Source organism: Oncorhynchus mykiss, chromosome 3, assembly GCF_013265735.2.
Source record: "Oncorhynchus mykiss isolate Arlee chromosome 3, USDA_OmykA_1.1, whole genome shotgun sequence".
Lineage (NCBI taxonomy): Eukaryota > Metazoa > Chordata > Actinopteri > Salmoniformes > Salmonidae > Oncorhynchus > Oncorhynchus mykiss.
The window spans coordinates 18,141,141-18,155,461 of NC_048567.1; the positions used below are offsets into that span (position 1 = coordinate 18,141,141).

Below are 14,321 nucleotides of genomic sequence, written 5' to 3' on the forward strand. Positions count from 1 at the left end.
TAGGAACAGTGGGTTAACGGCCTTGTTCAGGGGCAGAAAGACAGATTTTTACCTTGTCAGCTCGGGGATTCGATCTAGCAACCTTTCGGTTACTTTCGGTTACTGGCACTAACCACTAGGCTACCTGACACCCCAAACACGATGACAACATCACCCCAGTGGGTGTTGCTGGGCAGCTTCAATGTAGTGCTCTTATTCTTCTCACTTTTCTTGGTGAGGTAGATTGCTGCTATAACTTGATAACCCTTCACATAAATAACCATTTCATTGGCTCTCTTGTAGGGTGTATGCATTGTTTTCAGTGCCATGATGTCATTGAGGAGCAGATTCAATGCATGAGCAGCACAGCCAATAGGTGTGATGTGAGGGTAGGACTCCTCCACTTTAGACAAAGCAGCCTTCAGGTTCACAGCATTGTCTGTCACCAGTGCAAATGCCTTCTGTGGTCCAAGGTCCTTGATGACTGCCTTCTGCAATGTAGAGACCGGTGTGTCTGTTGTCCCCTGTGGCTGTGCTCTTGAAGAATAGTGGTTGAGGGGTGGAAGTGATGGTTAATTATTCCTTACCCACGAACAGTCAACCACCCATCAGAGATGATTGCAATACAGTCTGCTTTCTCTATCATTTGCTAGACCTTCACTTCAACTCTGTTGAACTCTGCATCCAGAAAATGAGTAGATAAAGCATGTCTGGTTGGAGGAGTGTATGCTGGGTGAAGACCATTCAGAAATCTCTTCCAATACACATTGCCATTGAGCAGGACATTCATCAACATTTCTCTGACTACGTTCCTCCATTGAGTTAAAAAAAAAAATAATTCCAGGAGGACCATCAGCTGTTGCTATCGATAAGGTGTACGATTAATCATTTTCACCTCGAATAGCAGTAGAGGGACTTTTGTCAGAGGTTGCTTGTTGTGAGTGCTGAGGGAACTTTATGCACTTGGCCAGATGATTCTGCATCTTTGCTGCATTCTTCACACATGATTTGGCACAGTATTTGCAAATGCACACAGCTTTTCCTTCTACATTAGCTGCAGTGAAATGTCTCCACACATCAGATGGTGCCCGTGGCATTTTCGTGTAACGATGATAAAAAAAAAAGAGTAAAAAAAACAAATACAATTCCAGGTAAAGATAAATAGTTAAGCAGTTAGATTAAACAACTTCTTTGTAAGATACATCTTTTAAAATTAAACATGTATGGAAACAGGTGAATTAACACTAGTCAGTTAGCAGGCTCAAGCAAGCTAAAACTCACATGGTAGCAAAGACTTACTAGCAGAAATTGTTAACAAGTTAGAAATTATTTAAACACACTTTGCTGTAGGCTACTATTTACTAGTTAACAAAAAAAATCATGTATGTCATATAAATTAGATTCACCCCGCCCAATATCATAATCAAAACTTACCAGGAAGCATGTAGTCCTTGGCTCAGACAGTGTAGTAGTGTGGGCTCAATAGCATCTCATTAGTGTGAAAGATCTTGAGAATCAGCTGTACAGTCGTGGCCAAAAGTTGAGAATGACACAAATATTATTTTCCACAAATTTTGCCGCTTTGGGGTCTTTAGATATTTTTGTCAGATGTTACTATGGAATACTGAAGTACAATTACAAGCAAGTGGTAAAGGCTTTTATTTACAATTACATGAAGTTGATGCAGAGTCAATATTTGCAGTGCTGACCTTTCTTTTCAAGACCTCTGCAATCCGCACCGGCATGCTGTCAATTAACTTCTGGAACACATCCTGACTGATAGCAGCCCACTCTTGCATAATCAATGCTTGGAGTTTGTAGGAATTTGTGGGTTTTTGTTTGTCCACACGTCTTTTGAGGATTGACCACAAGTTCTCAATGGGATTAAGGTCTGGGGAGTTTCCTGGCCATGGACCCAAAATATCAATGTTTTGTTCCCCCAAGCCACCTAGTTATCACTTTTGCCTTATGGCAAGATGCTCCATCATACTGGAAAAGGCATTGTTCATCACAAAACTGTTCCTGGATGGTTGGGAGAAGTTGCTCTCGGAGGATGTGTTGGTACCATTCTTTATTCATGGCTGTGTTCTTAGGCAAAATTGTGAGTGAGCCCACTCCCTTGGCTGAGAAGCAACCCCACATGAATGGTCTCAGGATGCTTTACTGTTGGCATGACACAGGAGTGATGGTAGCGCTCACCTGGTCTTCTCCGGACAAGCTTTTTTCCAGATGCCCCAAACAATCGGAAAGGGGATTCGTCAGAGAAAATGACTTTACCCCAGTCCTCAGCAGTCCAATCACTGTACCTTTTGCAGAATATCAGTCTGTCCCTGATGTTTTTTCTGGAGAGAAGTGGCTTCTTTGCTTCCCTTCTTGACACCAGGCCATCCTCCAAAAGTCTTCGCCTCACTGTGCGTGCAGATGCACTCACATCTGCCTGCTGCCATTTCTGAGCAAGCTCTGTACTGGTGGTGCCTCAATACCGCAGCTGAATCAACTCGGTCCTGGCACTTGCTGGACTTTCTTGGGCGCCCAGAAGCCTTCTTCACAACACTTGAACTGCTCTCCTTGAAGTTCTTCATGATCCAATAAATGGTTGATTTAGGTGCAATCTTACTGGCAGCAATATCCTTGCCTGTGAAGCCTTTTTGTGCAAAGCAATGATGATGGCACGTGTTTCCTTGCAGGTAACCATGGCTAACAGAGGAAGAACAATGATTCCAAGCACCACACTCCTTTTGAAGCTTCCAGTCTGTTATTTGAATTCAATCAGCATGACAGAGTGATCTCCAGCTTTGTCCTTGTCAACACTCACACCTGTGTTAACGAGAGAATCACTGACATGATGTTAGCTGGTCCTTTTGTGGCAGGGCTGAAATGCAGTGGAAATGTTTTTGGGGGATTCAGTTCAATTGCATGGCAAAGAGGGACTTTGCAATTAATTGCAAATTCACCTGATCACTCTTCAGAACATTCTGGAGTATATGCAAATTGCCATCATACAAACTGAGGCAGCAGACTTTGTGAAAATTAATATTGGTGTCATTCTCAAAACTTTTGGCCACAACTGTACATGTGATAGAAAAGTGCACTGCACGTGATGGTAGAATGCACTGTGCATGCAGAGGGTTGCAATTCCATTGAATTGGGGATAGTTTAATCAAAATATGCCACAAGACCTACAATGTATCCCACAAAAAAAGGTTCACTGTTATAAGCTAACTTTTTTTGATGAACAAAATTGATGAACAAAATTCCCCAAATTCCCAGACTTAAATTCCCATGGAACAATTATGGAAATTTCCCAGAAAGTTTCTGACCCTTTGTAACCTGTAGTCTGTATGTCTGAGTGCAGATGCAGCAGGTTTCCAGAGTGTGTGAGGCAGCAGTTCTTTAATGATTCCCAGTGTCTTTAAGAAAGGCCAGCCAGACCAGTGAGGGGCTATCTGGACTACACACAGCCTGCATTCTGAATGGCACCCTATTTCCTACGGTCCATAGTCAAAAGTCCTGCGTTTTTCGTCATGAATCTTGTTCTGGAGGCAGCTCCGCATAGTGGTAACTAGCTGGCACAGCCACACAAAGTCATAAAATCAGATTTTAAACTTAATCTTTACCCTAACCTCACCCACACGGCTAATCCTAATGCCTAACCCCAAATTAGGAACAAAAAGCACATTTTTGTTTTCATACGTTTTTACAAAATAGCCCATTTTGACTTTGCAGCTGGCCCATCTAAGGGGCAATCGCTCAGTTCTGCCTCCATGACAAAACTCATGACAATAAATGTCAACCTGCGCAATAAATAGGAAATAGGTTGGCATTTCGGACTTCACTCTGTATGAATCACCCAAGGCCAAGAGGGGCCTGAATAACTCAATGAGCTCAGACTGACAAACAACCTTTATATAGGCAAAAACAACAGTTTAAAATATCTTGAAGGAGCTCATTGATGGTCTGAATACTTTTGTGTGGAAAGCTTGGGCTGTATCATGACGCATTGTGGGTTTGTAACAATGTCGTAACACAAGGTTGGATGTCAGGGTCAGCTACAGTACTACTTGCCTTGGAGGATGGTTGTGACAACAGTAACCAAAAACAGAGACGGACAAACAGGAGACTGTGAATAGGTTACTTCATTACTAAGCATATTACACCTATGAGTCAAGAATATTAGACAGTAAGTTAATGATTTAATGAATGTTTTAGAGTCTATGCAAACCAGAAGGCCTCCCAAAGGGAACACTAAACAGGGTTCAACCAGACAGACACACACATATATAAACATAGCAATAGGGCCAGGTACTAATGTCACATGATGACTATGGTTATTCTGAAGGATGCTTAATGACCAGAGTATGGTTTAATATTAGGCTAGATTATAATTGGAACTAAAGCCAGGGGTGTTTTAAAATATTAATCTGACAATCTTTCCCAGAAGCCTCTACTAAGGGCCAACAGAAAGCAAAGAGAGAACTTAAGAATTGCTGCCAACTCACCTCCTCCAGCGTATCCTTCTACCACTGCTCCATGATACAGGGGTGCCACCAGCACTCCACCCTGCGTCTGGTGTCTGCTTTATAGTCCCTGTCCCAGACCCCTGTCTCGCTAAACAGGGTCCGAGCCCCGGCTCTGGGGCAGGGGGAGAGGAGGTGGGGCAGGGGGGCCATGAGGGCACGGTCAGCCCTGGACCTGGGTCTGCCCAATCCCAACCTGAACAGGCCACTGTCACGCGGGCAGAGAGACACATTGTACGCTGCCATCTGCATGCCTGTTACCTAGGCAACACAAGGACACAGTTACATTAGTCAGTGCTCTGCTCACAAGAAAAGACAGCAGAGCACACAATAGCTGCAGCCAAAGCTTCAGTCAGCTCATACCCATTCTTAAGGAAAATAGGCTGCTAGGAACAGGATGAAAATAACAGTCTGGAGTTTGATTCTGGTTAACAATAGCTGGTGAGTAATACCTGTTCATTAACACAGTAATAGATGTTCAATAACACCTGAAGGCATCAGATCAGATTTGCTGCAAAAAGGCACACACATTCACACAGTCACCAAGGTAACCCAATAAGATATTTTTAGGGTAAATCCATTTGAATTCAATCACTTTTTGACAGCACTCCTTTTGATTTCAACTAAATCTTCCATACATATTTGCCCATTGTAGAAGTGCTCAGAAAGTGACCTTTTGTACACGAATGTGCTCAAAGTTGACCCATTTTTCATACCCAATACCCCAATGTGTCACGATCTATGTATTGAGGAGACCAGAGCGCAGCGTGATATGAATACATGTTCTATATTTAATGAAGAAAGACCACTAAAATAAACTTACAAAACAACAAACGTGACGCTATTATCAACAGTGCAGACACAGGCAACTACACATAGACAATAACCCACAAACCACAATACAAAACAGGCTACCTAAATATGGTTCCCAATCAGAGACAACGACAAACACCTGCCTCTGATTGAGAACCATAGGCCAAAACACATAGAAACAGACTAACTAGACATGCAACATAGAATGCCCACTCATATCACACCCTGACCAAACAAAACATAGAAACAAACAATGCAAATAATGGTCAGAGTGTGACACAATGCCAAGAGTGTTGAAAGGGTGGCTACTTTGAAGAATCTCAAATATAAAATATACTTTGATTTGTTTAACACTATTTTGGTTTCTACATATTCCATATGTGTTATTTCAAAGTTGAGGTCTTCACTATTATTCTACAATGTAGAACATGTAGAAACCCTGGAATGAGTAATTGTGTCCAAACTTTTGACTGGTACTGTATATATCTAAAAAAAATAAACAGTTATCCCGCGATGAGAGAAGGACGATATGAAAATCTGGATACTGCCCATCCACTTCTTCCATGCCGGGCAAACAAGTATAGAACGTTATTTAAATCAAAAGGGATGCTGTCAAAAAGTGATTGAATTCAAATAGATTTAGCCTATATGATTATAACAACAACCTTGGGAACAGAGTACACACACATAGCCTCTCAAGTGACACTGATGCTGCTGACATGACACATCATCATATTTACCAAGAAGTGTTCCATCCCACACAGCATATAAGTCAAGGCCCTTGGTAACACAAGTGGGTCAGACGTGTCAACCTACAATTGCCCCTTGCAACTGCCTCTAGTAGTAGGGTATTTTCCTGGTCACTAAATCATCATTGCAAGACTGCCATAGAAGACAGCAAGTGGTTCTCACATTATACAGTATTCTAGACTATATCCCTGAGCTGGTGGACTGTGCCTATGGAGGGACCCCCTGGGAACTTCTCTAAAGAGCCTATAGCCTAGTGGTAGTTAGCTCATCCATATCTATACAGGTGATGACACACTCAATGAATCTGTAAGCCTACTGATATGGATAACTTGAAGGAGTTGTTTCACATAAGCTATCTGTCTTTGAGAATTCAACAAAATGTTTAGTACCTCCAAATATGACAAACAAATCACACACAAAATCACTGCATGCACAAACAGTAAATGTCAGTATCTTTCATGCACAACCAAGTAAATAATATTGAAACATTTGAAATGATGATTGTCTGCAGACTGTAGAGTAAGTGTCGCTCGCTCACCAGTCAGCAGCATTCATTCTCCTCAAACACCCACTCAAACCATAGATAGAGACATCTTCTCTGCTGTAGCCTAGCTACTCTATAGTCTCTATGGGACATCAGTGGAATGCCACAAACACACTATCCTCCAACTAGAGCAGAGAGAGATATATAGAGAAAGAGACATACACAACGTTGTGTCTATGCATATGATAGTGTGTAGGAGAGAGAGAGATGGAGAATGAGATGTTTCTATGGTTACATTGACCCTTGTGAATGCCATATCTTTACCATGGAGAGCCTTGCATAAACCTTGAGAGATTCAGGCGATGCAAATTACGTTGTTCCAAGTTCACATTGGGTAAACACATTAGCATTTGTGTAAGATAATAGTTTTATGTGCTTGTTAGTTATTCAAGAAATGAATCACGAATACCGTTAATAAGAATGAATAAGAAACATAGCTAGCTAGCTAAGTTAGATCGCGACTCGAGCTATCCATTCTTGTCATGACACTGACAGCCACATTAGCTAGCTAGTGACATTTGTAAGCTAGATGCATTGTTGAACGTCTGTTTAAAAAAAAAGCTTTGATCACAGGGTTTGAAGTTACTCACTGTGTTCAATTTCCAAATCCTTGCGTTAAGCTATATGGATTGTATCATGATCCATTATCTATATCAAATTCAAAATGTTCTTGTGCACGTAAAGTCGTTGTATTACCCCTGTTATAGCTCACACCTCCTCCATGTGCGCTGCCACATTGTTTTTAAAAGCTTTATTGACAGCTTCCTCTTAGAACATTGTAACAGGGTGGATTCCAAAGTACTTTACTGATGAACACTAATGTTTTTAGTTTTTTTTGTTAATTACTATGAATTTTAAATTAAGAGGTTAAATATACGTTTGAGATATCATTTTCTACATGTAAGAGTTAATGGGTTCTTCAGCTGTCCCCATAAGATAACCCTTTGAAGAACCCTTTTTGGTTCCAGGTAGAACTCTTTTGGTATTAGGTAAAACTCTTTTGGGTTCCATGTAAAAACCCTTTCCACAGAGGGTTCTACATGGGACCTAAAACGGTTCTACCTGGAATCAAAAAGGGTTATCCTATGGGGACAGCCAAAGAATCTGTTTGGAACCCTTTTTTTCTGAGTGTAGCGTGTTACATGTCATCTGTGTGGCACACTTTTGCAGGACCCTAGACTTTATTTTATACCCAACAGTCATCCAAAACGGGTCTGGTCTGTTCCACAACTCAACTATTTGGGCAGCCAGGGGGGTTAGGGGATCTCTCCTACAGTGTGTGGCTATCTCTCTCTGCAGCTGTGCTCATATATTGCTTTTGTGTGTGTGTGTGCGTGTGTGTGTGTGTGTGCGTGCATGCATGCGTGTGTGTGTGTGTGTGTGTGTGTGTGTGTGTGTGTGTGTGTGTGTGTGTGTGTGTGTGTGTGCGCGTGTGTGCACGTGCACGTACACGTACGTGTGTACGCGGGCGGGCATGTGAGTTCATCTGAGTTCCTATGTGTGCCTACCAGAAAAGACATCTTGTCATTATCCCGAAAATGAAAACAAATCAGTTAACTGAAACCAATCAAAACATGACAGAGGGTGCAAATGTGGGCATTTTGGATACTAAGAAATAAAAAAGTATATTTGAAGCTTTGGATGAAGTTAGATGGGATAGGATTGAGACTATTTTCTCAAGGTCAGCATGTCCTAGTTGCACAGTCTGCTCTACTTCTTGTTTGTTCATTGTTGTCGATGTGATGTGAATATATTTCAAACACCTCAACTTTTCTCTGTTTCACTGTCATAACAGACACCATGCCGACTGATACAAATTCAGTATAGGCATTCTCAGTGCCGCCTTGATGCAATTTTTCCCATAGTTGTGATCTGAAAGGGAAAAGCTTGCAGTTGCATTCTAAAATGACATGGTTTCTGCCCACATTGTCAACCTGTTTTGTCACATGATGATATCCTCAGGCACCAACTGAAAGAAATACATAGTCACCTTGACAGTACCAGTTAGCAATGACCAAGATATACTGTGTAGTCAACCCCAACTTCTATCTTCTAATTCAGTCTGTATTACATTCAGTGAGTCTGTATTACATTCAGTGAGTCTTTATTACATTCAGTGAGTCTGTATTACATTCAGTAAGTCTGTATTACATTCAGTGAGTCTGTATTACATTCAGTAAGTCTGTATTACATTCAGTGAGTCTGTATTACATTCAGTGAGTCTGTATTACATTCATTGAGTCTGTATTACATTCAGTAAGTCTGTATTACATTCAGTGAGTCTGTATTACATTCAGTAAGTCTGTATTACATTCAGTGAGTCTGTATTACATTCAGTAAGTCTGTATTACATTCAGTGAGTCTGTATTACATACAGTGCCTTGCGAAAGTATTCGGCCCCCTTGAACTTTGCGACCTTTTGCCACATTTCATTTCATAAAGATATAAAACTGTATTTTTTTGTGAAGAATCAACAACAAGTGGGACACAATCATGAAGTGGAACGACATTTATTGGATATTTCAAACTTTTTTAACAAATCAAAAACTGAAGAATTGGGCGTGCAAAATTATTCAGCCCCTTTACTTTCAGTGCAGCAAACTCTCTCCAGAAGTTCAGTGAGGATCTCTGAATGATCCAATGTTGACCTAAATGACTAATGATGATAAATACAATCCACCTGTGTGTAATCAAGTCTCCGTATAAATGCACCTGCACTGTGATAGGCTCAGAGGTCCGTCAAAAGCGCAGAGAGCATCATGAAGAACAAGGAACACACCAGGCAGGTCCGAGATACTGTTGTGAAGAAGTTTAAAGCCGGATTTGGATACAAAAAGATTTCCCAAGCTTTAAACATCCCAAGGAGCACTGTGCAAGCGATAATATTGAAATGGAAGGAGTATCAGACCACTGCAAATCTACCAAGACCTGGCCGTCCCTCTAAACTTTCAGCTCATACAAGGAGAAGACTGATCAGAGATGCAGCCAAGAGGCCCATGATCACTCTGGATGAAATGCAGAGATCTACAGCTGAGGTGGGAGACTCTGTCCATAGGACAACAATCAGTCGTATATTGCACAAATCTGGCCTTTATGGAAGAGTGGCAAGAAGAAAGCCATTTCTTAAAGATATCCATAAAAAGTGTTGTTTAAAGTTTGCCACAAGCCACCTGGGAGACACACCAAACATGTGGAAGAAGGTGCTCTGGTCAGATGAAACCAAAATTGAACTTTTTGGCAACAATGCAAAACGTTATGTTTGGCGTAAAAGCAACACAGCTCATCACCCTGAACACACCATCCCCACTGTCAAACATGGTGGTGGCAGCATCATGGTTTGGGCCTGCTTTTCTTCAGCAGGGACAGGGAAGATAGTTAAAATTGATGGGAAGATGGATGGAGCCAAATACAGGACCATTCTGGAAGAATGAAAAGACCTGAGACTAGGACGGAGATTTGTCTTCCAACAAGACAATGATCCAAAACATAAAGCAAAATCTACAATGGAATGGTTCAAAAATAAACATATCCAGGTGTTAGAATGGCCAAGTCAAAGTCCAGACCTGAATCCAATCGAGAATCTGTGGAAAGAACTGAAAACTGCTGTTCACAAATGCTCTCCATCCAACCTCACTGAGCTCGAGCTGTTTTGGAAGGAGGAATGGGAAAAAATGTCAGTCTCTCGATGTGCAAAACTGATAGAGACATACCCCAAGCGACTTACAGCTGTAATCGCAGCAAAAGGTGGCGCTACAAAGTATTAACTTAAGGGGGCTGAATAATTTTGCACGCCCCATTTTTCAGTTTTTGATTTGTTAAAAAAGTTTGAAATATCCAATAAATGTCGTTCCACTTCATGATTGTGTCCCACTTGTTGTTGATTCTTCACAAAAAAATACAGTTTTATATCTTTATGTTTGAAGCCTGAAATGTGGCAAAAGGTCGCAAAGTTCAAGGGGGCCGAATACTTTCGCAAGGCACTGTAGGTTATGGAGTGTTTGGTGTCAATAAAGGGAAATTGTTGACTTTAGACTACACATAAGTTATTGTTCTCATTCAAATTAAATAACTTGGATCTAACAGCTAAATATTGAGCTATACATGTAAAAAGTTCAAACTTTACACCACAGCATTTGCTTTATTTTATTCATTGCAGTGGCTGGCAGGCACGAGACGGTTCTGCTGGTTACCTTAGCAACCCTTTTATCTCCACACCAGATTGTTTTCAGTTAAAGGATTTAGATTTGTGGAACGGGGAGTTAGGCGAACCAACACACACACACACACACGCACGCGCGCGCACACACACACACGCACACACACACAAAGGCTCTCCTTAAACTTGTTACAGAGCGAAAGTTATAAAATCACTAACTACTACACAAAAACTGAAAGGTCTTCTGTTATATCTTGCAGTAGCACATGCCTCTTTGATGTCGACTTCCATGGTAATATGATGACTGTACAGAGTACAGACTAGTGTTTCCATGCACTCCATCTCCATTACAGAAGAGATAGATCCAACGTCTAATCAGAGGCATTTCTCAATGAGAGATCCCCTGAGCATGCACCTTTGATCTGACTGACTCACAGACAGAGGGAAGGAACACAGAAAAGGGGAAAAAAGAAGTGAAAGATGGAGACGGGTGGGTGGTGGAGGTGTGGTGGGGTGGGAGGGATAGTGAGAGGCAGAGAAACAGCACAGAACAGAAAGGCTCTGCACTATCCATAGTCTGATGTCAGTGTACTAAACTAACCTGGGGTGCCGTGGCCGGTCTCCTGTCACGTTGTATATCACAGTCAAGCGGACCACGTCCCTGCCCAGGGCACAACTCACAGGATGTGGTTATGAGGAGAAAAGCATGGAAGAGGAAAATGGGTTTTTGACACTATTTAGACAGTTTCCATCACCTGCCCTATTAAAGAATACGCTTCCTTCAGCTGATCACTGATGAATGAATGAACGAACAGGACACTGGGCACATAAGTACAGTACTTATGTACTTGATACATTCATGAAGGTCAAAATTCTCCTTCGATTCAAGGTGGATTGGGTACTGTTCTATCATCTGATCTTAAAAATAAAGAAACAAGGCCAGTAGGAGGATTGTCATGAAACTACAACAGGATTGCCTATGAGTTGTATAGATAGACAATGGATTGTAGTTAGAAATTTGAGAAAAGGATGGGTTTGTCTGAGAGTCACTAATCCTAAAGTCAATCTCCATTGATGTGCTTTGATGTTGTGGTTCAATACAGACCCTTAGCTAAAGACACAAGGTGAAACAGCCTGGGAGTTCACTTCACAGTGTGAGGGAGTTCTCTGTGTGGGCAAGGGATTTATCCTCCTGGACTCTGTACTGTTAAAATAGAACGACTCAAAACACTATCATTGTGTAGTAAAACCATAAATAGTGCACTTAAACTGAGATCTGGTGTTTGGAGGGTGTTTGAATGTAAACGCAATGTAAGTGTTCTGATACAATTGATTTCAAAACAGAATGGAAGCACCCTGAAACACCCAAAGTGGTTCTTCAATCTGAGTAATTGTGTTTTTAACAGGGTTTTGTTGTGTTTTTAAAAGTGTTGTGAAAACCCTTTTTTTGTGTTTCAGTGCATGTAAAAGGTAGCATTAAAACACAAAAATAATGTTTTGTTAGACTGTGTCTCTCATTCAATCAAATAGTTTTACATGTTTAATTGGTTTATAGCATAAATATTGATGGATAATTGACAGTCAATATTTTGTTAACATTTTAAAGAAGACTGTGAAATGAAAATTGTTCCTATATGGTGGACTAGGCAGTAGTTGCCAGGCCCATTGTGAAATTATAAATAATGTTACAATCAAAATGTTTAGGACTAAGTAAGTTATAGCAGAGGTAACACTGGTATTCATGTGAGAAGGTAGATGATGTAGAAGGTAGATGTGAAACACCGCCTTAGTTAATTTTAACAGTGTGGGAGGTTATATGAGATCAAAGCAGGAGGACTGTGGGTTATTTCAATGGCTGCAATGAACCAGGAATGTCATCTTATTGTGGTTGTTGGAAGGTTGTTTTTGGTTTGGAGGGGACACACAGGATAAGTGGCTCAGTGGTTGGGATAAGACTCTCTTTTACCCTTCATCTATTTTTCTCTCATTCTCTCCATCTTAGTTTCACAATTATTACATGATTCTACTTCTTTAATTTGCAATTTAAGTAATAGATCTCAAACCAATATAGGAAAATAACACAGCCATCTATTCATCCACAATTACTCTGGGATGAGCTAATGACTGACAGATTTGATCAGCTCCCTCTTTGCCTTTGAATGTCATTTCAAACACTTTCTCTGATGCCTATTTTCAAACTAATGTAATCTCTTCTGCAAGCAGAAGTCCACCTTCACCCACACCCCTCCCTCCCTCCCTCCTCTCAGGCTCAACCATGACAAACAACCCATGTTAATCACACCCTCTCGCCATGTTTCAGGGGGTGGTTACAGTTCACACACACACACACACGCGCGCACGCACGCACGCACAGAGCCAGAAGACAAACGATCACACAGCATCAGAGAGAAAATGTTCCTCCTCTGTGTGACTGGATAGAGGAGAGGATGCGGTGGGGTGGTGGTTGGAAGGTGGTGGGGGAGGACTGATCGGTTCCCACCTATCAAAAGGTGACCTTTTGGGGGATGGCCATGTGATTCACGTCCATGTCAGCCGTGCTGAGAAGTGGCGGCATCGGCGCAGGCAAGAAGCAATCTCACACCATCTTGGCTCCCAGAGTCCAATGAGGAAGGGCCTGATCAGCCTCTGCCTGTGACCATTGTTCAGAGGGTCTGATAAGTGTGATGTTATTTCCAGGGCCTATTTCACGTCGACAGCCCCTCAGCATGGGCCCGGCCTCCCGTGCACTGTGTCCTTCATTGATCTTTTCCCAGAGAAGACAAAGATTGAAAAGGAGGAACACGATGGTATGGTGAAGACGGACTGTTCTGAAAGGCAGAAGGAGTAGAATTGTTAGTTAGAGACCATAGAAACGCCTGGACACCGACATCCAAGCTCATTACCATGTCAACTGTAACATTTGCCTTGGTGTTCAAGCAAATGTGTTAACTATGACCCTGGTGTTCTTATTTGTCAGATGGAACAGCAAGAGCAGCTCTATTTTGAGAACGATTACTTCTCAGAAGCATTGTTTTACAGTTTCTTACTTTTCACTAACAGTGGTATGCATTCTGACAAACCATCATAGTACTGTAGTAAGAAACTGCATTACAATAAACTCAGATACATAACTTAACGAAAAAGTACTTTGGTATTAGTGCCTATACCTCACGTGCCAATACATGAGTTTCTAATCAAATCCATAATTTGCCCCAAACTATATTGCCCCATACTAACCCATCCAGCCCACAACAACCGCTGAATCTCCTGAGAGGGCCTTATTAAGAAACACAGAGACATTATAGTTGGTATCGTTCCTCTGATCTTTCCCATGCCATTATAACAGGTTGACATGGGAGTTCAGATTCACATCGTCTTGTTTTAATCAGTGTCTTGATGTTGTGTGTCTAATAAACTGTGCTGCTTTGCCTCATCAAGACTGATAGTTCTGTTTCCTGTGAGAGAGATGAGCACTTCCACATACAGTACATAACAACACAACGCTTCCTTCCTTCCTCCGCCCGCCATCCCGCCCGGCTCCTAACAGGACTCCTCGTTAGTT

At 41.6% G+C, this 14,321-nt stretch overlaps 1 pseudogene; it reads right to left on the reverse strand.

Annotated features, from left to right (window-relative positions):
• The window catches only part of LOC110503747, a 60,771-nt pseudogene extending 47,437 nt beyond the window's left edge, over positions 1-13,334 (reverse strand).
• Between the last annotated feature and the right edge of the window lie 987 nt (positions 13,335-14,321).